The following is a 23014-nucleotide window of genomic DNA, read 5'->3' as shown; positions in this document are numbered from 1 at the left end:
CTTTTCCTTCCCATGTATTTGCTTTTCTGAAAATTTATACCCTCTGTTTCCTGAAATGTGTGTGTGTTTATGTGTGTGAATGTTCATGACAGTGTGTGTGTGTGTGTGTGTGTGTGTGTGTGTCTGAATTTTCATGTGCAGGTGTGTGTATGTATGTGAGTGTGCCTGCATATGTGTGAGTACATGTGTGTGAAAGTGCATGTGAGTGTATATATGTGTGTTAATGTCCATGACAGTGTGTGTGTGTGTATGTGTGTGTGAACCAGGATGATACTAATAGCTAACACGGAAAGAGAACATCTCATAGGACCCTACTTCTAATCAAAGAACTGTAGACCATTAAGGAATGATGAGAGTAGGAGAAATAGTCTTCCCCAGTGAAAATTCCCATTCACTGGTGTTTTGTTTTTGTTTTTGTTTTTGTTTTACCTGTACTGTCAACCACTGTTAGGATATTTTAAAGATCCCTGTTTTCAGAATGCTAAGCATATCCTATGAAGAATGAGGGAGCTCCTCTTCCAACAGTAAATGAAAGACAGAAATTGTATGAAAAGAATAACCCAAATGAATTTGAAGCAGTATATAGTGGCAGACAGTGAGAACAGGTAGTATTTGGAAGTTCTTGACCCTCACAAGGGTTATCTTCTAAAAATCTATGATCTCTAGTGATGGAGAAATATTATGCATAACAGTCAGAGAGTAATATTTACATTTATATGAAAAATCTATGAAAGAAATTTCATTTTGACATTTCCCCAAAACACTGACCATTTTGCATACAAACTGTATTTGTGCTGTTACTGCTGGTTGGTTTCAGCGAGAACTGCGATAAATTCTCTCTAGGAAGAGCAAGATTTGGTCGCTCTTGATCTCATTTTTCCAAATGATGGATCCACAATTCTGTGACCATAGAATGAGATCCTACTGATGAACTCCTCTGGAACAGAGCTCTGCACAGCACTGACTGAATATTTACAATCATCATGGCTGTATATCTCATGGATGTGGATTAAAAGACCACGAGCCATTTCACACAACTAGCTACTTTCACCATCTCTCTGTCTCTCCGAAACATTTCATTTAGATCAGCAAATGAAGTCCAATTTTTCCTGAGAACTGTCAGTTAACTGACATTGGTTTTTTTCTGTCTTTTCATATCATAATGCATATGCTCGTGTTAATTTTTTACTAAATTTCTTTGATCTAAAACGCAGTAAATCCAGGTACTAAAATACACAGGAAAAGATTCTGACTTCAAATAGTGGTTTATCAAATCTGTCTCCTACTTTGCAGTCAACTTTCAATGCATATGTTGAGGTGTATGAGAGAAACAAACCAACAAACACAGGGTTCTTTCTTTTTACCAGCCATACTCATTTTCGTCTGGTTGTGCTTCATAATAATCCTTAAATATGCCTTGAAAACCTGTGTTTTTGAAACAATCAAATGTATTGTAAGTACACGCACCATAATTCCCATTCCAGAATGTGCTCAAAGAGATACAATTTTGTTTGCCAGAAATACTGGCAATTCCCTGGTATATCAAAATCACCATGCTCCCTGGCTTTTAGCAGTAGTAATGAGTGATTCTGAGTGTTTAAATAAAAGGGCACTCTTGGTGGCGGTGAGATAGACTGTGTATTCTGAAGTAACTGCAGCCACTGGTACTGTATTACTTAGCTATTCTATGATTACAATACAAACTCTTTCACTGATGAATTAAAAATACAGAAAATTAAAACGATAATTAATACATTATTTAGCAGTCTCCACTAGGTAAAAGTTGGTCAAATTCTAGCCTTATCATTTTTCATGATTTTCACAAGACTAAATTCAAGTGCCGATTGCATTTCTGATCTGGGATCTCAGTAGAGAAACATTCCTTTGCAAGTTCCCTCCTGTCATGAGATAAGTACACTACCTATCTTCTTGTTAGTTGTTATCCAAGAGCCCTGTTTGAAAAGGCCATGTGAGTCATAGCCATAGGGTCTCCTCTGTAGCAACCTCCCAGTATGGCTTTTTAGTCCCTTATGTCCCATTGACAATTCACACCAATTTCTAATAAGCTATTTTTAATATCTTACCTGATAAAAAATTGTGTCTATTCAGAGTAATCTCTTAGGAATATCAAAGTCGACTGATAAGTAGCCTAAGTCTTATTGGCAAAATCTTTTACCCTTTGTCATGTAACATATAGTAGTAAGTGCCATGGCACATGCCATGGTATAAGATTTCATGTATGCAGATTATACTTTTCCTTTTACGGCAAAGGAAGAATTGAAGCAACAAAATACAATGAGTTAAAAGTTCACTCTCATCCCAGAACCCTTCCCTCCTGTCTAAGTTCCACAAGGCTTTTACCATATTCATAGTCTTCATAAGCAAACAAAGTAATATGCTACATGTGACTACATACAAAGCCAAATGACATCCGTACAATGTATTCTAGCACCATCAGCATCACATTCTATGACTTTCTAACTTATATAAGATGAAACAGACAAGATCCAAGTGAAGATGAAAACTGAAAATTAAGTTTATGGATAGTGAGGATTGCTAGAAATACAGAGGGCTCTCCCATCTCCTTAGGGACATTTGCCTAAAATACAGCAGGCACTACAACCTCCATAGTGAGGATTGCTGGGAATAAAGCAGGCACTTTTAGCTCCCTTATTGATAACGATTTAGTGTACCTAGTGTGTTTTAGTAGAAGAGTTGGAAAATGATTGAACAACTAAAGATAATTTACTCATTCCTGGATTTTTTTAAATCAAATTTGAAATCAGATACTGCTATGTATCCCAGGCTATATGAACTGATGCTCTACCTTGATCTCTTTTTATACAGAAAGTATAGGCTTGTGTTGACACTTAGCTTTTAAAGATCATTGTTTTCTATATGAAGGAATCTTTTCATTTGTTTGTTTCGTTTTTCTTTATTGGATTTTTTTATTTACATTTCAAATGTTATGTCTGTTCTCTGTTTCCCGCCCATAAGCCCCCTATCCTATCTCCTTCCCCTTCTTCTGCAAGGGTGTTCCCCCTACCCAACCACTTCCCCTTCCCACCTCCTGCCCTGACATTCCTCCACACTGAGGGGTCCAACTTTGTCAGGACTTAGGAATTCTCCTCTCATTGGTGCCCAACAAGGCCAACCTCTGCTACATATGCAGCTGGAGCCACGGCTGGGTCCATGTGTAGTCTTTAGGTAGCGGTTTAGTCCCTGGGAGCTCTGGTTGATTGGGATTGCTGTTCTTTTGGGGTTGCAACCCCTTCAGCTCCTTCAATCCTTTCTTTAACTCCTTCAATGAGGAACCTGTTCTCAGTTCAATGATTTGCTACTAGCGTTCGCCTCAGTATTTGTCATGCTCTGGCCAAGCCTCTCAGGAAACAGCTATATCAAGCTCCTGTTATTATTCACTTGCTGCCTTCAGCAATATTGTCTAGTTTTGGTGGATGTATATATATATATATATGGGCTGGATCCCCAGGTGGGATAGGCTCTGAATGGCCATTACTTCAATCTCTGCTTGAAACTTTGTCAACATATCTCCTCCTATGAATATTCTTATTCCCCCTTTTAAGAAGGACTGAAGCATCCACATTTTGGTCGTCCTTTTTCTTGGTCTATGGATTGTATCCTGGGTAATTTGAGCTTTTAGGCTATTGTCCACTTGTAAGTAAGTCCATACCATATGTGGGTTTTTTTTTTTTTTTTGATTGGATTGCTCCACTCAGATATTTTCTAGTTCCATCCATTTGTTTATGAATTATATGTAGCCTTTGTTTTTCATAGCTGAGGAATATTCCATTGTGTAGATGTGCCAACTTTTCTGTATTCCTCTGTTGAAGGGCATGGAAGTTCTTTCCAGCTTTGGGCTACTATATATGGTGAAGCATGTGTCTTTGTTGTTTGTTGGAGCATCATTTGGGTATATGTCCAGGAGTGGTATAGCTGAGTCGTCAGGTAGTACAATATACAATTTTCTGAGGAACCTCCAGACTGATTTCCAGAGTGGTTATACCATCTTGCAATGCCACCAACAATGCAGAAATATTCCTCTTTCTCCACACACTTGCCAGCATCTGTTGTCACCTGAACTTTTGATCTTAGCCATTCTGATTGCTGTGATGTGCAATCTCCGGGTTGTTTTGATTTGCATTTCCCTGATGACTAAGAATTTTGAACATTTCTTTAGGTACTTCTCAACCATTCAATATTCCTCAGCTAAGAGTTCTTTGTTTAGCTCTGTACCTCATTTTAATAGAGTTATTTGGCTCTGTGGAGTCTAACTTCTTGAGTTCCTCTTATATATTTGATATTAGCCCTCTATCAGATGTAGGATTGATAAAGATGTTTTCCCAATCTGTAGGTTACCATTTTGTCCTAGTGACAGTGTCCTTTGCCTTATAGAAGCTTTGCAATTTTATGAGGTCTCATTTGTGGACTCTTGATATTAGAGGATAAGCCATTGGTGTTCTGTTTAGGACATTTTTCCCAGGCCCATATGTTCGAGGCTCTTCCCCCACTTTTTTTTTATTAGTTTGAGTGTATCTGGTTTTACGTGGAAGTCCTTGATTCACTTGGACTTAGAGCAAACAAGTAGCCAACGTCAAACCAAATGGACAGAAACTTAAAGCTACCACACTAAAATCAGGGACTAAAGTTGCCCAGTCTCTCCCTATTTTTTCAATATAATACTAAAATACCAGAGTAGTCAGATGAGAATAGGAGGTCAAAGGGATACAAATTGGAAAGGAAGAAGTCAAAATATCACTATTTGCATATGATAGGATAGTATACTTAAGTGACCCCAAAAGTTTCACCAGAGAACTATTAAGCCTGATAAACAACTTGAGCAAAGTGGCTGGGTATAAAATTAACTCAAACAAATCAGTAACCTTCTTCTACTCAAAGGACAAACAAGCTGATGAAGGAATTAGGGAAATGACACCTTTCACAGTAGTTACAAATAATGTAAAATACCTCCCTGTAACTCTGACTTTGCAAGTGAAAGAGCTGTATGAGAAGAACTTCAAGTCTCTGAAGAAAGAAATCAAAGAAGATTTCAGAAGATGTAAAGATCTCCCATGCTCATGGATTGGTAGAATTAATATAGTAGAAAAGGCCACTTTGCCAAAAGCAATCTACAGATTCAGTACAATCCCCTTCAAAATTCCAACTCAATTCTTCAAAGAGTTAGAAAGAGCAATTTGCAAATTCATTTGGAATAACAAAAACCTCAGGATAGGGAAGACTATTCTCAACAATCACCATCACTGACCTCAAGCAGTTTTACAAAACAATAGTGATTAAACTTGTATGGTATTGGTAGAGAGACAGGCAGGTAGATCAATGGAATGGAATTGAAGCCCTAGAAATGAACCCACACACCTAGGGTCACTTGTTCTTTGACAAATGGTGCTGGTTCAACTAGAGGTTTGCATGTAAAAGAATGCAAATTGACCCATTCTTATTGCCCTGTTTGTTTTGTTTTTAATCAGAATGATTTTTAAATTTATTTGAAATATGATTTTTCCTCCTTGTACTATGAATATCTTTTTTCCTTCGCTTTTATTGGGTATTTTCTTTATTTACATTTTAAATGTTATCTCTTTTCCAGGTTTCTTCTCCAGAAAGCCCCTCTTTCATCCCCCCCTTCCCCTATTTCAATTAGGTTGCTCCCCCATCAACCTACCTACTCCTTCCCACCTCCCTGTCCTTACATTTCCCTATACTGGGGCATCAAGCCTTCACAGGTCCATGGGCCTCACCTCCAGTTGATGCCTTACAAGGTCATCCTCTGCTATAGATGTGCCTGGAGCCATTGGTAGCTCCATGTGTACTCTTTGGTTAGTGATTTAGTCCCTGAGAACTCTGAGGGGCAGAGGGCAGACGAGACTGGTTGGTTGATATTTTTGTTCTTCCTATGGGTTGCAAACCCCTTGAGGTGCTTCAGTCTTTTCTCTAACTCCTCCATTGAAGATCCCATTCTCGAGCCAATGATTGGCTTTGAGCATTTCCTTTTCTATTTGTAAGACTCTGGCAGAGTCTTTCAGAAGATAACTATATCAGGCTCCTGTCACCAAGCACTTCTTGGCATCCTCAATAGTGTCTGGGTTTGGTGACTGTTTATGGGCTGGATCCCTAGGAGGGGCAGCATCTTCTTTAATTATCTGATGACTACAAGAACAAGTGAGACAGAGAAGACATGGATCTCTTTGTGCTCTGCTTGCTCCCAATAGCATTCCTGTAGTTTTGATACAATATTGAACAACTCTCAGCTTAGTAGCCAACACACAAACAAGAAGTTCTTGCCTAGAGTTCAGTTATAACACTAGTGTAAAATGTTCCTCTGTCTTCAGAGTCCTTCAGTGGCTACATCAGAGTTGGTACTGCTCTCATCACTATAGCAACAAGAGGAGAGTGTTCAGTCACACCTGCCCCAGTCTAGAGTGACTCATGTCACTTTTTCTCAATTTAAATCAACTTATTTGGGTACACAAGGAAGAAGTATAGTGCTCTAATGTACCTTACAAAGGGAAATAGCCACAAATATTTAGTAGACATGATTCAGAGTTACCATCCAGGGCTTAGTGAATATCACTTTTCTCCATTCAAATTGAAGTACCCAAAGGAAAAAGGCCCCAAACGTGTTACTATAACACTGTCACCTCCACAAGTACAAAATGTATGATTGCTAATTGCCACTGTCATAGACAAAGTAAATAATTTCCTTTTATCAGTATGTGGAAAATATTGAAATCATTTGAGAACCAGTCCTGTAGCTCAAAGCCCCACATTGGCAGAAACTGTTTCAGGGAATTGTAGTGAAGCAGATTCTGCTGTGTGGGTAGCGGAGACCACTTCTAGCCCCTCAAAGAGGCTCCACACAAGAAAATGAAGACAGTGACTGCCACGTTTTAGGAGGCCGCCTCCAAATCAAGCTGTGTGTCTGGAGTTGCTGTGCAGAACAGGATCTGTGAGCTGGCTCTGTTCTGGGTGAGAAGTGTGAAGTCAGAATGAGCACACATCATAATCCTGGCACAGCCTTTCCTCAGAAATGGACAGAAGACCAAGTGCAGCATACGGCTCATTCTCCTCACGTCATAAAGGGAGAGGCATTCATCACTGGGAGGCCGCCCAGAAATTAAAGTTCATCTACTGGTTATGGAGTGTCAAAAGGCAAATGTGGAGCATTCGAAATGTGCTTAGTTTTCCTGTGATATAAAATACAGGTTTCCAACACTGGCTTTATCATCAAAACAGGCTCCTGCCCTGCCAAAGCTAACACTGAGAACCCAGAACTCCACACAGGTTTCTCTTTTATGGCATGAGTTCCTTCAAAGATGCCTGCTTTAAAATGTAGATTAACCCTTAGTGTTGGAATTTTCCACATGGAAACTTTGAAACAATAAGGTCCCATCTGCCAAGAAGGAATGCCAAGTAGCAAATGAGTTGCCCGTAGTTTCCTACTGGGAAGAAGACAGTGGAAGGAATCTTTCGATTTGATGGTAGCAGACATCATGCTGCACCCTAAGAATTAAATCTCAGGTCAGTCATGACACAGAGACAATGTCTCTGCAATTGTAGTCTGATGATACAGGGATTTATTGTGTGGTTTCTTTTCTTCCTTGAGAAAGCCTCAGCTCATTGATACTATGGCTGCCAAGAAAAACAGTTGAACCGAAGTGAACAGTCTGTGTAAGTGATTGTCATGCGCTAATGCAACCACCCTTATGGGTCTAAATATGAATGCAAGCAATCCAACTACTTCACATCCATTTATTCTACATCTTAACTTGCACTTAAGAGGGGACAGGGCAATTTCGGAGGCTGCGGATGACCGCATTGCACGCACCCACCATCAGTATCCACATGTGCTTACCTGCACACTGTCCTTATAAATGAATAGCCTCATGGGAGGCACAGCCCCTCAACTTCATAATAACCACTCTTTCTAAATACTGCACATCCTGATTTACTCATTATCTTAACTCTTCTGATAATATGAACATTTCGATGTTTGCTTTAAAGATCTTTTGAAACAAAAACAATGGCACATCCTCTAGAACTCAGTCTATCTTAACGTGTCACTGTCTTTTGATTATAATGGCTTATTCTATAGCACACAGATATATATATGTGAATTCGCATTGAAAGATACACTTGAAAATTAGCATAGCATCTAAGAAAGATCTAAAGCAAGCACCTGGTATGGAGGACCAATATATTACAATTGGTTTATGTGACATAATAAGGAAGAAGAGGAGGAGAAAGAAGAGGATGATGGTGATGATTATGATGATGATGATTATAATGATAATGAAACTTAAATTATAAATTTAGTTTAGGGAAAAATGATACTTTAGTTACAATGTTTATTTTGACCAAAGAAATGTTTAAGGACCTGATATTTGGTGTTTATAGGTCTGGATTAAAATTTCAATGTTCCATTTATAACTTCTTGTGACTTCTTGGGAAAAAATAGATCCAAGACAAAGATACACATCTGAGAATTGTGAGTTGATGCTTCTTTTTAAAGGAGAGGATTGGATTAAATATGCCTTATGACTATGAGAAAGAAAAGGAGCACAGAGGAGGTAGAATATTCTAGTACTGTAGGATACAACAAGGATTATAAAAAAATCCAAGATAGGATAAAATATAAAGAGTACAAAAATATATCAAAATTGATAAGTTCTACTATATTCTATAATATAGAATACTATAATAAATTATTATCAATAGATAAGTTGGAAATAAAGACTTTAAACTTCAATGCTTCTACACTACCAAACCCTTGAATGGTCTACTTGGAGCTTCTGAAACAACACTGAGTGGCACAGGTTCTCACGAATCCTGCATATTGCTTGAGTACAGATACTTTAGTCTAAGGGCAGAGAAGCATAAGTAAAAGGGCTCATCCAGCAATTGAAAGGGCTTCACTTCTCTGAATTGTACAAAGCAGGTTTCCCTAGACAAACTGTTCCACAGGACATTTTGAAAAACTTTAAACTTACTGATAGTCAACACATCAGAAAACACTTTCCCTCTGCACTGACTCTGCTGAATGAAAACTATTTAATACAGTAAATAATGAAATGTAAATACTAAAAAGAATACATCTCAGCAAGAGATTCTTATTTTTTTTGTCCCTTGACCAAAAGTTTATTCCTGATCTTTATGCGTCTTTCTGCAGTCCATTCAAATGTTTAGGTGACTATCCATCACAGGATTAAATTTAAGTCTTGAGACAATAGCGACTACTGTCCCATATATTTCTTCACACACAGTGAATTGGAAATTTTGACCTTATTTAGTTTTGGAATCCAATGGGGAGTAAGCTATTTTAAATAAAAGAAGCAGCAACTTACACTTAAACTCAGAGGTTAATCTCTACATAAGCCATCTTTGCATATTAATTAGTATGGAAAATTTCATTTGAATAACTTCATTGCTTTCACAAAATATCGTTAGAGAGCATTCTTGAAATTCAAAAAAAAAATCTTCAGATTTCCTCACCAAAATAAATGTTCAAGCAAAGCTCTCTCTTCATTTTTTTTTTTCTTGTAGATATGGATGATGATAGTGTAGAGAAATAGATGGACTTAACTTCTTGAGATAAAGTACATTTTTCAGTGAATAAATTCATACCAAATAGTAATTTCACACAACTGTCTTAATAAGTAGCTACTGAAATCTTGTCCTGAGCACTGCAGACAGTATACAGATATCAAATATTAGCAGTATTAGCTCTTTGTTTAAAGGGAAATAAAAAACTCTCACCTATCTCAAAGATTTTAGCCCAGAAATGTTCAAAGGAAAGACAGGGATGAAAAATGGAACAGACCGAAGGCAGGGCCATCCGGGAACCACCCAACATGGGGATCCATCCTGTCTGCAGCTGTGGCCAAGAGGCTCTCATTGACAGGAACCTGATGTGGCTGCTCCTTGGGAGGTTCTGCCAGCAACTGACAAGTGCATATGTGGATGCCTGGAGTCAACCATCAGACTGAGCTATGGAACCCTGACGGGAAAGCTAGCGGAAAAACTGGAAGAACAGAGGAGAATTGTAACCCCATAAGAACAATGTCAGCTAGCCGGATCACCCAGTGCACCCAGGTACTGGACCACCAACCAAGGAGTGTACAGGGAGGGATCCGTGGTTCCAGATATTTATGTAGCAGAGGATCTGACATCAATGGAAGGGGAGGGCCTTGGTCCTGTGGAGGTGGGATGCCCCAGTGTAGAGGGATGCTGTAGCGGTAGGGCGGAACAGGGTGGGCCTCATAGAAGAAGCAAAGAGGAAGGAGAGAGGGCAGATGTGGGCAGGGGGTTTGAGGACGAGTACCCGTGAACTGGGATATAATTTGAGATGAAAACAAATGGAATGCTAAATAAAACAAAAGAAAAATGGGAAATCACCGTTTTGAAAGCTAATAGTACACTTTACTATTGGATAAACCAGTTCAACGTGCGAGCATAGACAGTATAAGTGTGTATAACCATGTCATGTAAACTATAAAACTTAAGCATGATATGAGTTCAAAGGAGTGTAAACAATTTCTAGTTGGCTATAAGAGGCTTCATGTAGGAGCCTTCCACTTAGAAAATCTTAAGTAATCACTAAGATAGGCACATCTAGATATGTTTTAAAAGAAATATAAGCTAAGGTTCCTAGAATAAGAGAAACTTCCCCCATATGGAACAATGAAAGAGCCAAGGTTGGAGGCATACAGTAAAATTCTTAATTCAACAGTGAGGCACTGTGGTAAATAGAGAGCTGGATGCTGCTAGAGATTTTTTGACTCTGTTTTGCCACCAATTTTCTGTCAAGCTATGCATCATGAAAGATTGGGGTAACGGCAGTTTATGTATAATATCTCCACTTACACTATTAACAATAGTACATATAGTAAAAGTACATATAGTAAAAATAAAGGGTAGAGGATCTCACTATGATGCTGTGCCTTATGTTTTGATATCAGGGAGCATAAACCATCTGAAACAAAAGCAGATTTGAAGGGCATGGTGAGTTCAGTTTGAAGAAACTTATGTAGGAAGCTATTTTCAAACATAAATAAGAAAATATCAAGTAAGCAGGCACACATACTTATTTCAAGGCCTGAGCCATGTATGTTTTGGAAATCAGATGTCCTGGGGTTTTAGAAAGGTCACGCATAGCATAAAGCATATTTTAACATCCCTTGCATATCCGAGGCATTTCTTAAATGTTAAAGACAATATAGTTGTGCTAAGTAAGGTGACTATAGCTTGTATAGAGCTTTACATTAGGTAGGGTCAAGTTATGCCTTCGTGACTTGATTTACAGCATATTTTGCTATTAAAATATTCAGAGAAAGCACTGGATGTTTACCCAGCTGTTGGATTTCTCACTTGTTAATCAAAAACCTTAGAATTGAGAATGTTAGGGATGAACTTGGAACCTAATCTATCTCTGACTGTTAACCTACTCCCACTACCCTTTGAAACTTGAGCTTAATCCATGACTTACATTAAAATCATTCATCAGTCCACGCCCTTCCAAGTTCTGAGAAATAAATATGAGTTTCACCTAACATTATGGTAGTCCAAGGGCCATGTTCCCTACTCCACTCAGAAAAAAAATAATAGGAAAATAGAGTTACCCATAATACCACTGTTCCAAAACAAACTTATTAATATATTTGAGTGTTTATTCCAAGTGTTTTCCTTTCTTTGCATATAACTAACAGTTCCTTTTTTTTAAATCAAGCCATTATACCAAAGTGATAGACAGTATCTTGGAGCAAACATACCCATGACTCAGGGCATTCACTTCTTCATGAAGAAGGCACTTGTGTTATTCCCTAACATATATCATTCATATGTTTGTATGTATGTATGTATGTGTATAAATATATATATATGAAGAATTAATAGTACTATTCATATATATGGGTATATATATGAATAATATATCACTGGGGATATCACAATTTCTTAGCAAATAATTGAGACAGAAACGATTGAGTAAAATAATACTTGCAAAATTACAGTCCCTCAGGGCCATTTGTTATATTCATTTATGGCAACTCAAAGAAAGGACTCAGCTATGTTCTGCAGATAATTGCCATGGTCATTCTCAGTTAAAAACTGATCAATAAGTTAAGTTACACTTTTATGGATCATCAGAGTTTTGTTTGTCACTTTGTAAAATTGCTATTTATTCAAGTATGCTCATAGGTATTATCCATTAATTCTTTTTTCCTTTTTTAACTTTATTTTTCTTAGATATTTTATGTATCTACACTTCAAATGTTATCCCCTTTCCCCCTTTTCCGATATTCCTCCCCCTATTTCTATGACGATGCTCCCACTCCTACCCACCTACTCCCACCTCAATGCTCTGGCAATCCCCTACATTGGGGAAAAGAGCCTTCACAGGACCAAGGGTTTTTCCTTCTATTGATGCTGGACAGTGCCATCCTCTGTTACAAATGTGGCTGGCATCATGGGTCCCTCCTTTGCTCATGCTAGGTAGTAAGAGACATGTCAGAGGGAAAGTTGCTGAAACTTTTAAACTGGGATGTAATTTCTTAACAAGGCATGCACCATATGGCATGACCACAACCAATTAATAGTATAAATTTTTACAATCACTACATCCAGCAATCTTCCCCATTTAATGGTGATGATCTGGAATATTTCTTAGTGAAAATAAAATGTGAAAGGGAAAAGCTAGTCAAACATCAGCAAATTCTTGGATAAAATTATGAGTATTTGCTACTGCAGGAGTAAGCAGCAGTTGGTTTCATACTTTCCAGAAATACACAAAAGAAATAAATAGGAAACCACAAGTCTCCTTGATTTGTTATTGTTCAGGAAAAAAGAAACTGTAATTATTTCATCTAGTTAAAATAAGAGAACTAGTCTGGGGCTCTACTGAACAAACTAAATTTAGACAAACTGTCCCAGTGAATGGAGACACAATGCTGTAAGTTAAAATGTTATACATCCAAGTCAAATATTCAAAAAACACTTTTTTTCTTTGAGTTCAAAAAGCATCCAGATGTTGGGTAGAAAGGCACCCGCTGTAATCTCTCCTTCTTGCACTTTCTGCCTTCATGCTGCCTTTGTCCCGGACAAGTATCTTGATACAAGCCACATTTAGTCATATTGATATAATAGAAATACTTCAAACCTTAAGGAGAATTTTGTTCTCATATCTGCCGCTATCGAAATTGCAATACATAATAGGATCAATTAATGTTTTCTTGATTAACCACTAGATCTAGCACATAAAAAAGTGTTTTAACATTTTTAAACAACAAAAACATGAGTTCATTGAACCTAACGATTATAGAGTACTTTATTACATTTATTCATATAAGTATCATTAAAGTAACAAGTCCATGGAGATTAACCAACATAAAATAAAGATATAATTTAATGAACTACATAACAAATGAAAAATTGCCGAGTTCTCTGTCAAAACAAACATACAAATTAAAGTCACATGAACAAGTGCAATAAGACAAGTATTTCATGGACTGGCCTATTTCAGCGCCATTTTTAGAAGTAGTTATGACATTTCATGATGAGAGAGTACTATCTTCCTTATTTTATTATTTTTGTAATGTTCTTCATAATTAAAACCATGTGGACTTTCCAATTTTTTTCTTATAACATTGTGAATAATAACTATGGTCAAGAAAGATGAAATTCGACCTTACACCAATCAGAAATCTAAGTTCAAACACTCAAGAGACAGCCTATACTAGAGAAGATATGGAGAAATAGTAATACTCATTCATTGCTGGTGGGAGTGCATACATTTATAACTACTCTGAAAATTAATTGGGCAGTGTCTCAAATAATTAGGAATAGTTCTTCCTCAAAACCCAGCTACATCACTCCTGGACAAATACCCAAAAGATGTTCCACCATACCACAAGGACATGTACTCTAGTATGTTCATAACAGCTTTATTTGTAATAGCCAGAAACTGGAATTAACCCAGATGTCCCTGAACCAAATATTGGATACAGAAAATATGGCTCATTTATACAATAAAATACTATATAACTATTAAACACAAGGACATCATAAATTTTGCAAGCAAATGGATGGAACTAGAAAATATGATCCTGAGTGAGGTGACACAGAACCAGAATGACAGAAACAGTATGTACTCACTGATAAGTGGATATTAGCCATAAAGTACAAAATACCCCTGATACACCCCAAAGACACAAAGAAGTTAAACATTAAGGAGCCCATGAAAGGAGGCTTGAATCACACTTAGGAAAACAAAATAGTCATAGGAGACAGAGGGAAAGAGGGAACTGCATAGGAGAGAGAAGAAGAAGGGGAATGAAAGGAAGGGATTGGGTACAAGAAAGACAGGAGAGAGGCCGAGAGGACCAAGAGAATGAACGAAAATCTGAAGCTGCCTGGGGTGTGGGTAAAGAGAAAATCTCTACAAAGTCCTACAGATTTGGGATCAGGAGACTCACAGGAGTCAATGCAGGTGATCTTAACAGTGGAGACAGGGAACCTGAAGAGGCCCCCTCCTTTAGCCAGACAGGGTTCCCAGTGGAAGGATAGAGACATTAACCCACCCAGGAAACTTTGATACAAAATTTGTCCTGTCTTAAAGAAATGGGGAGATGGAGCAGAGATGGAAGGAAGGAAAGGCTGGTCAATAACTGGTCTAACTCAAACCTGATCCCATGGGCAAGCATAACTGTCCTCTGAGAGGCTCTACCCCAGTAGTAGACTGAAACAGAAACAAACACCCACGTCCAAGCATTAGATGGAAATCAGAAACACTTATGGAAATGTTGGGGAAGGATTAAGGTTCCAGAAATAGATAGGAACCCTATAGGAAAACTAACAAAGTCAACAAAGCTGGACTTCTGGGAGCTCTCAGAATCTGAGGCACCAATCAAAAACATACATGGGCTGGAATGAGGTCCCCTGGCACATATGTAGCAAACAAGGAGGTGAGTCTTTAAGGTTGCCTTGCCTGTTCTCAGTGGAACAGGATGTGCTTATTCTGGTAAAATATTTGATGTACCAGGGAGGGAAGATGGTGGGGGGGGTAGAGGTAGTAGAAGAAATACCACCCTCTCAGAGGAGAAGGGGACTCAGGATGAGGGGAGGAGCTTGGTGATGAAGAGACCGGGGGGGGGGCAGCATTTAGGATATAAATAAATAAACAAACTAAAAAGGAAAAAAAATGTAAAAAGAAAGATGGCCTAACCACTACCTTTTCTAGTCTAAAACTGCAAGGGATAGATGAGACATATTTATCAAAATATTATGTATACAGGAATTCTGTCTTCTTTTTAAAATCTTCCACCAAAGTTTGCCTCTTAAATTTCCCAATTTGGCTAAGATGTAGTCTTCACTCTGAGTAAAGTTTGTAAACGTAATCTAATCTAATACAAAGAATGTCCAATGTTTTTCTACCCATCTCGTCAGCCCCACTCTAATGAAGACTTTATCAATGTATTCATAGGATCACCCCCTGTTTGATCTGATTACCCCAGGTTTTCTTATAGATATTTGCCAAGTTATTTTTTTCAGAGCCTGAAATAAACTTGGGCATATAGTATGGCAAAATATGTAGTCCTCAACAGTTTGCTATGTCTCTGTCTTGTCCCCACTTGGATCGTTTAGTTTACAAAGGCTTGTCATTCTGTCTTCTACTCCAGTAAGATTAGCTCCAGCCATTGACCCCTTTCATCATGTGAGCTCCTCAGCTCCTTTGCCAGACAGATAACCACTGCCTTCAGTTCCATTTCAAAGACAGCGCTTCCCCAAACATTTATTTCCTTTATAGACTGCACTAACTTTTTCTTTTACTTTAATTTCCAAAGTTATTGTACAATTTGAATGTGGGATAAAGATCTCCTACAGGAAGTCAAATAACTTCATAGGACAAGCATATTGCAGCATGTGTCTGATATAACTGTCATCCTGTGAAAAGTAACTTTTACTCAACAAATGTAATTGTTGTCTTGGAGGCTTACTACGTAATAAGCTCACCCCTTTCAGTTCCTCTGAACTCTAGCTTGCTGGTTTATCTCAGCTGTTCTGGACCAAGCTCCTCTCTAAGCTGACTGAATCAAACTGGCCAATCTCAGCTTCTCACTGACTGTTCTGCTTGGCCTCAAACTAACTCTAGCAATTTGTTCTAATATTTTGGTTCCTTATTATTCTCTGACTTTAACTGCCTCAGAATGTACTGAACTGCACTGATTATATACTGACTGTACTAACTGAATGGAACTCAGCAGAACCCAATGGAACTCAACTAAACTGCGCCAAATTACATTGAACTGAACTTAACACCACTGCATTGCCTGAACTCAACTGAACAATATTCACAGAAGTAGTCCTGACTCACTCTGCTGCTCTGTTAAGTTTGTTTTATTTCTTGGGATGTTCTCTTATGTAGTTGGGTATATCCTATCTCTGACTCCTGTCGAATATTTCTCTCATTTGTCGCTTTGTTTGCCCCTTAATTAGATATCACTTTGAAACATAACTGCTTCCTTCTACAAACTAACTTCATCTTCATTGTTTGGAATTAAAGGCATATGATAATGACATGTCAGTATTCTAGCCAAAGGGATCACACAGATCTAAAATGTCTTTAGGTGTGATCCCTTGGCTGAGCAGCCATGTTGCTATAATAAAATTCCTCTGTATCATCCAAATCATTAAATAAATAATTTTGATTAGTTTTCATTTATTGTGTTCATTATTTTTCTAATCTTCTAAATACTTGTAGTTGATACCCTTTATTTGCTTTTTTAGAGATCATTTTTTATTTTCATTTTTTAAATTTTTATTAGATATATTTCTTTACTTATATTTCAAATGTTTTCCTTTTCTCGGTTTTCTGCCCATAAGCTCCCAACCCAACACCCTCTCCCATATGGTTATTTCCCCCATCCATCCCCCTTACTGCTCTCCCCATATTTCCCTGCACTGGGCGTCCAACCTTGGCAGAACCAAGGGCTTCCCCTTCCACTAGTGCCCCAACAAGGCTATCTTCTGCTACATATGCAGTTGGAGCCGTGTGTCAGTCCATGTATAGTCTTTCGGTAGTGGTTTAGTCCCTAGAAGCTCTGGTTGATTGGCATTGTTGTTCTTATGGGGTTGCAAGCTCCATCAACTCTTTCAATCCTTCCTCTAATTCCCCCCAAAGGGGGTCCTATTCTCAGTTCAGTGGTTTGCTGCTAGCATTGACCGCTGTATTGGACATGCTCTGGATATGTCTCTCAGGAGAGATCTATATCCAGTCCCTTTCAGCATGCACTTTTTTAGCTTCATCAATCTTATCTAGTTTTGGTGGGGAGATATATATATATCAATATCACATGTAGGGCAGGCTCTGAATGGCCATTCCTTCAGTCGCTGCTCTAAACTTTGCTTTCATATCCCCTCCTATGGATATTTTTTCCCCTTTTGAGAAGGAGTGGGAGCATCTGCATTTTGATCATCCTTCTTCTTGAGTTTCCTGTGGTCTGTGGATTGCATCTTGGGTAATTCGAGCTTTTGGGCTAGTATCCACTTATCAGTGAGTGCCTACTAATGTGTGTTTTTCTGTGATTGGCTTACCCTCACTCCGGATATTTTCTCGTTCCATCCATCTGCCTATGAATTTGAAGAAGTCATTGTTTTTGATAGCCGAGAAATAATCCACTGTGTAAATGTACCACATTTTTGTATCTATTTCTCTGTCAAAGGGCATCTGGGTTCTTTCTAGCTTCTGACTATTATAAATAAGGCTGCTATGAACATAGTGGAGCATGTGTCTTTGTTGTATGTTGGAGCATCTTTTGGGTATATGCCCAGGAGAGGTATAGCTGGGCCCTCAGGTAGTTCAATGTCCAATTTTCTTAGGAACCTCCAGACTGATTTCCAGAGTGGTTGTATCAGTTTGCAATCCCACCAACAATGGAGGAGTGTTCCTCTTTCTCCAAATCCTTGCCAGTATCTGTTGTCATCTGAGTTTTTTATCTTAGCCATTCTGACTTGTGTGAGGTGGATTCTCAGGGTTGTTTTGATTTGTATTTCCCTGATGACTAAGGATGTTGAACATTTCTTTAGGTGCTTTTTGGTCATTCAATATTCGTCAGCTGAGAATGTTTTGTTTAGCTCTGTACCCCATTTTTAATAGGGTTATTTGGCTCTCTGGAGTTTAACTTCTTGAGTTCTTTGTATATTTTGGATATTATCCCTCTATCAGATGTAGGATTGATAAAGATCTTTTCCCAATATGTTGGTTTCCATTTTGTCCTAATGACAGTGTCTTTTGCCTTACAGAAGCTTTGCAGTTTTATGAGGTCTCATTTGTCAATTCTTGATCTTAGAGCATAAGCCATTAGTGTTTTGTTCGGGAAATTTTCCCCAGTGCCCATGTGTAAGACTCTTCCCCACTTTTTCTTCTATTAGTTTGAGTGTATCTGGTTTTATGTGGAGGTCCTTGATCCACTCGATGTTAGCTTTGTGCACAACAATAAGAATGGATCAATTTGAATTCTTATACATACTGATCTCCAGTTGAAACACTTTTTCCCCCACTGGATTTTTTTAGCTTTTGTCAAAGATCGAGTCACCATAAGTGTGTGGTGTCATTTCTGGGTCTTCAGTCTATTCCATTCCTTTACCTGCTTGTCTCTGTACCAATACAATACAGTTTTTATAACTATTGCTCTGTAATTCAGCTTGAGGTCAGGGGTAGTAATTCCCCAAGAAGTTCTTTTATTGCTGAGAATATTTTTTGCTATCCTGGGTTTTTGTTATTCAAAATGAATTTACAAATTGCTATTTCTAACTCTATGAAGAATTGAGTTGGGATTTTGATGGGGATTGCATAGAACCTGTAGTTTACTTTTGGCAAAATGGCCATTTTTATTAAATTAATCTTGCCAACCCATGAGCATTGGGAGGTCTTTCTATCTTCTCAGATCTTCTTCAGTTTCTTTCTTTAGAGACTTGAAGTTCTTGTCATACAGATTTTTCACTTGCATTGTTAGAGACACACCTTGGTATTTTACATTATTTGTGACTATTGTGAACGGTGATGTTTCCTTAATTTCTTCCTCAGCCTGTTTGTCATCTGAGTAGAGAAAGGATACTGATTTGTTTGAAATAATTTTATACCCAGCCACTTTGCTGAAGTTGGTTATCAGGATTAGGAGTTCTCTGGTGGAACTTTAAGCATCACTTAAAAACAATATACTATCATATCATCTGCAAATTGTGATATTTTGAGTTCTTCCTTTCCAATTTGTATCCCTTTGACCTTCTTCTCATCTAACTGCTCTGGCTAGGACTTTGTATATTATATTGAATAAGTAGAGAGAGACTTGGCATCTTTGTCTACTCCCTGATTTTAGTGGGATTGCTTCAAGTTTCTGACCATTTAGTTTGATGTTAGCTACTCGTTTGGTGTATATTGCTTTTGCTATATTTAAGTATGGGCCTTGAATTCATGATCTTTCCAAGACTTTTAACATGAAGGGTTATTGAGTTGTTTCAAATGCTTTCTCAGCATGTAATGAGATGATCCTGTGGTTTTGTATTAGAGTTTATTGATATAGTGGATAACGTTGATGGATTTCAATATATTGAATCATCCCAGCATCCCTGGTATGAAGACTACCTGATCATGAGACATGATCATTTTGATGTGTACTTAGATTTGGTTTGCAAGAATTTTATTGAGTATTTTTGTGTCCGTATTCATAAAGGAAATTGATTTGAGGTACCCTTTTTTAGTTGGGTCTTTGTGTAGTTTAGTTCTAAGCATAATTGTGGCTTCATAGAAGGAAATGGGTAGTCCACTTTCTGCTTCTGTCTTGTGGAATGGTTTAGACAGTATTGGTATGAGGTCCTCTATAAATGTCTAATAGAATTCTCCACTAAACCCATCTGGTCCTGGGCTTTTTTTTTTTTTTTTTTTTTTTTTTGGAGACTTTTAATAGCTGCTTCTATTTCTTGAAAAGTTAACGGACTGTCTAGTTGGTTTATCTGATCATGATTTAACTTTGATGCCTTGTATCTGTCTAGAAAATTGTCCATTTCATTCAGATTTTCCAGTTTCTTGAATATAAGGTTTTGTAGTAGGATCTTATGATTTTTTTTTTAATTTCCTCAGATTCTGTTGTCATATCTCTGTTTTCATTTCTGATTTTGTTAATTTGGATATTCTTTCTGTGACCACTGGTTAGTCTGGCTAAGTGTTTATGTATCTTATTGATTTTTCTCAAATAACCAGCTCCTGATTTTGTTAAATTTTTTTACAGTTCTTTTGTTCTTACTTGGTTCATAGTTCTTACTTGGTTGAGTTCAACCCTGAGTTTGATTATTTCCTGACATCTACTCCTCTTGGGTTATTTGCTTCTTTATATTCTAGAGATCTTAGATGTGCTGTCAAGCTGCTAATGTGATGGTTTTAAGACAAATTCATCCCCAGATGTTCAAGTACTGAAAACTGGTCCCAGGTTAGTAAGAGATGCAGCCTGGCTGGAGGAGACATGTCACTAGGGGTAAGTTTTGAGGTTTTATAATCTCTAGCCATTTCTTGCTGTCTTTCCATTTCTCTGTGTATGTGAAAGGTTATCAGCCAGTTTCCGGCTCCTATCACCATGTCAAAGTAAAGGAGGCAGTATCCATTTAACTTGTGCATTTTAATATTTACGGCATGTGAGATGGAAATGCCACACTGTATTCTAGATCGAGCTGTGCAATGGATTATCACCACCTTTGATCTCCTGTAGCCTTTCTCAGCTTTGCCCAAATTTTCTTTGTTAATTTACATGGCTGTGTTTACGGGGTGTTCTCTCTCAGCTCCATCTTCCTCATCTCTGTTAATAAACCTGGTTAGAGCTTCCATGTGTTAATAGTCAATTTCATTTGCCTACAGACGATTTTCTGGCACTCTAACTCCTTCATTCTGAACTTATTTTTTCAACATATAGTACACAGCACTTAGCTTAGGTATTCCTTGCTACTTAATCTTCCATGATTAATTGTTTGTCCTCAAATCTCACCTCCATTACCACTTCTACCTCAGGGTTGTTTCTGAGAGTTTTTCTGCTCATCCAGAGAAGGTCTGTTTTCTTAGTTTCTACTTTACCGACAATTGTGCTCAAAATTCTCCTTTGAACATGTAGTTGTAAATTTTTATTAAAAATATATTTAGTGTAAATCTATTTTTTGTCTCTCTGCATAGACTCAAAAATTGACTTCAACAAGGAAAATGTTTCATTGTGCTTTTCAAAAAGAAAATTATATTTTATCTTCTCAAGCTTCTTTTACATTACTTGTGGAATTACTACTTTGTATATATTGGATCTACTAGAATAAAACTTAGAATTTCTGAACCTTCTTTTTAAGTTTTCAATTTTATTGACATTCTGTGGTATATTCAAATTTATCTTCAATTTATCTTAATTTTTCTTTCATGTTAAATGATTTTTATTATGTATACAACTAAGATTAGTGTTCTTGTTTTCTAAGAAGTATGTTTTAATTATTTTTTAATTTCACTTGTTTTATTCTTATGCATTATATTCTTGAGTTCTATATCAGAGGCTAACCTGATATTTTCATGTTGTCTGCAGTACTGCTTATATATTTAAATCCTTTCAGTTTCTTAGCATCTAGCTGAATTTTTAAATGGTAAGGGTAAAGCTTTTAACAACTTAAATTTCTTATATAAAAATGGAAAGAAAAATATATTTATATATCATAAATAAATTTTATATTTGAGAATTTTAAAGGCTGCAGATTAATAATTAATAATAAATAAGACGGGGTTGCTATCCCACAGTCAAAACTTTGACCCATAATTGTTCCTGTTTGAAAGAACTGCAGGGATGGAAATGGAGAAGAACCTGAGGAAAAGGAAGTCCAGTGACAGGCCTAAAGTGGGATCCAGCTCAAGGGAAGGCCCCAATACCTGACCAAAACTGTGGCTATGGGGTGCTCTCAAAAAGGACCTGTCATGTCTGCCCTCCGAAAGACCCAACAAGAAGGTGAAAGAGTCAGATGTAAATATCTGCACCCAACCAATGAACAGAAGCTGCTGACCCCTGTGGTTGAATAAGGGAAAAACTGGAAGAAGCTGAGTTGGAGGGCAACTTGGTAAGAGGAGAAGCATTCTCAGTTTACTTAGACTCCTGAGATCTCTCAGACACTGGATCATGAACCAGCAGCATACAGCAGCTAATAGGAGGCCCCAACACATAAACAGCAGAGGACTGCTGGGTCTGGGTTCAGTCAGAGAAGATGCACCTAACTCTCAAGAGACTGGAGGTCCCAGGGAGTTTAGAAGTCTGGAGGGTGGGTGAAGTGGGGCCATCCTCATGATGACAAGGGGACGGGTAGGAGGTATGGGATGTAGAACAGTCAGGGGGTGGACAATGATGGAAATAAAACCTGGAGTACAAACAGAAAAAGAAAAATTAACAACAACAACAATAATAATAATAATAGATATTTTGCTGCAAATTCTTGTTGAAACAAGGAACTCTTTCTGTGGCACCAGCTAACTCTCTCAGCCTCTATAGGAAATGTTATTTGAAGAAAAGTCATTTTGATTCTGAAGAAAGATCAGAAAAATGAAACAGGGTCTTTATTAGTTTATACAAATTGGTTGGGCTAATTATCTAGGTACATTCTACAGGAAACTAAGCTTGGCATTCAGATATATTAAAATGAAAAGGAACTTCAAGAGAAATCTGTTGTCTGGCCTCAAAATAGTTTGCCAGAGAAAGAAAGTAGAAAAAATTGGCTCATAGAATGTTTATTTTCAGACCAAATGAGATTTGTACTTTTCTCCAAATGTTGTGTTGAAATTTAGATTAAAGTTAAAAGTGTGAATTCCTTATTAATGGCAGAGGAATGTTTTACAGAATGGATTAGTGGCTAGCATTCATAGATTCTACCATAGATGGGTGATTGTATAATGGAGAGGCAGGTAGGAAGGTAGTTTGAAGACCTG

Source organism: Rattus rattus, chromosome 3 (assembly GCF_011064425.1).
Source record: "Rattus rattus isolate New Zealand chromosome 3, Rrattus_CSIRO_v1, whole genome shotgun sequence".
Classification (NCBI taxonomy): Eukaryota; Metazoa; Chordata; class Mammalia; order Rodentia; family Muridae; genus Rattus; species Rattus rattus.
The sequence above is the reverse complement of the archived record's forward strand: the minus strand, read 5'-3'. Positions refer to the sequence as shown.